This window comes from Hyperoodon ampullatus (genome assembly GCF_949752795.1).
Source record: "Hyperoodon ampullatus genome assembly, chromosome: 4".
Classification (NCBI taxonomy): domain Eukaryota; kingdom Metazoa; phylum Chordata; class Mammalia; order Artiodactyla; family Ziphiidae; genus Hyperoodon; species Hyperoodon ampullatus.
In genome coordinates, this window is record NC_136917.1 from 73,057,338 (window position 1) to 73,059,908 (window position 2,571).

Sequence of the window (2,571 nt, forward strand, 5' to 3'; positions counted from 1 at the left end):
TACATATAAATCACCAGCAGACAGATTCTGATTACTAGGTCTGGGGCAGGCCTGTGAGTCTGCATTTCTAACAAGCTCCCAGGTGGTGCTGCTGCTGGCCCAGGACCACACTGAGTAGAGAGTGACTGAAGCCAGCCAGGCTTTCATTTGATGCAGGCACTGGCATATAAATATTTCATTAACCTAAGGAAAGTCAGTATATTAGGAAGTCTAATTGCTGCGAACCACCTCTGGTTACATCAGTTAGTCATAAGAATGTGATTTCCCCAGATCTACAATATGAGTTACCACACTATTAATAAAACGCTTGCAAAAGTAATAAGCAAACCTTTCTATTAAGGTGATACAGAATTATGCTAGTCCTTTTCTAAAAATACACACAGTATCTTAACAACCTCAGCTCTCAGGGGACATTATAGGAAGTCAGCAGGACTTAAGGTGGCCCCAAATTCTGGTATTATGGATGCACTTTAGAAATTAGAGATGGACAGAAAATAAGACTGTCTTTCTCCTATATGCCTAGAATGCCATTTAAATATTTCTATATCTCCATATGTTTTTTTGTGTTTTTTTTGCGGTACGCGGGCCTCTCACTGTTGTGGCCTCTCCCGTTGCGGAGCACAGGCTCCAGACGCGCAGGCTCAGCGACCATGGCTTACAGGCCCAGCCGCTCCATGGCACGTGGGATCTTCCCGGACCGGGGCACGAACCCGTGTCCCCTGCATCGGCAGGCGGACTCTCAACCACTGCACCACCAGGAAAGCCCTCCATATGTATTTTTAATGAAAAGCATCTCTTGTCCTATCCATTTCTAGGTAATAACACCCACAAGTTACTGTGGACCAAGAACTATGGTGTAAAACACGTCAAGCAGCAGTCACAGCTGGAGTGATAACAATAAAGTTCCCTAAGCTGTCAAACACCAAACCAGATATGTCAAGACGCTAAGGAGGTAAAGGGGAACTTGTGATGCACCCTGAGGAGAGAAGAATTCTCTGTAGTGTAGTGCTGAAGATACAACCATTTCCAAGAGGAAACTTTAATAATAGGGAATATTTTTGTGGACTTAATACTAGTCTTACCTTTCATCACACTGTGTTGGATTGACTTACCCTGTAAAGTAAGGAATATTCTCATTTTGTAGATGAGGAGACAACATATTAGATGGGAGCCAAGACTTGAATCCAGGGCTTGAAAATTCTAAATTCCATTCCATTTCCATCACCACCACATGAACCTTTGGCAAAAAGCAAAAGAAACAAGTTGGAGCATGAAGCCACTTCAGTTAAGGTCTAGTACCAGCTCTAGGCAGGAGGTTGTCTGGCATCCTCTAAGCATTACCAATATCTTTGAACTACCTCTTCCTCTTTTACCCTTCAAAAACACTCCCCTCAAGGAAATATCTGATAAAACACATTCATGCTAAACAAGGAATGTTATTGCTAAATCTTATGTAGCAGCTAACAGGATGGGGGCAAGGAAATCAGCAGAGGAGGGATCCTGAACATCAACCTGGAATCATGTCCCCTGAGGCAATGTAAGGCAAGCCCTGCCTAATTCATTCAGACACCCAAGAACTTCTACCATGATTTACCAACATAAAGAAAAAATTTTTTTTACAGTAGTCATAAAAATAAACTCACAGACAGATGATCTAAACATGGATTTGAGATGAGCTTACACTGACTATCCATTTTGCTTCTTTGGGTATTTTTCTGTGTGTTTCATATTAGTATTTATTAATGAGCAGAGCTTAGAGAAAACACATGTTTAGTGAAGGTTGATGCCTTTTTTTTCCCCTCAGCTCATGATAGGTAAGATGATAAATTGTAGATGAGGACTGCTAGGAGGCAGAAAAAGCAAGTGGATGTTACCATAGAAAATTAGTGGACCATGCAGATTTTCATCCAAGTACTAAGTTCTTCAAACTAGTTATAAATAAAGGAACATTCATTGAAATGGTTTTTCCTGAGACCATCAAAACAATATGCTGAACCCAGGAAGATTTCATCTGTAATTGATTAAGATTCTTATCTACTTAAGAGACCTGCTTTTCTGTGTCTGGCTTTTGCTGGCCCCTTCAGTGTTGTCACACTGGTCAAAAAGGAATTTCTCTTTATTACGGGGGGCACTATAATTTAACAATAACAAAGCAGCATGTGACAAGAGATCACCTATCACATGAGTCAGTGTGACAAACTTACTTAAACACAGATGAGATTCCAAATCATGGCACACACATCTTCTTAAGCAGCGTCAATGTGGCTCTTTGGTTTGCATTTATGGGGAACATGATTCTGTCTCTCTCCTAAAGTGAAACTCGATTCAGTGGAGCCCCTGGAATGCACAGAAGAGAGGCCACAAGTGAAATAGATGTTTGCATCAGTTGCAAAAAGATCGAGTTTTAAGTAGGAAGCAATGGAGACAATACTTTAAGTTAATGAACCTTGTCCTCAAGGTCAAGTTGTTCTGTCAACATTCAGAAAAGAAACTCCATTCTAGCGGTATAATTTCTAATTTTCCAAAAAATACCTCCTCAAATTCCTGATTATCCCCTGGTGGGATTCTTAC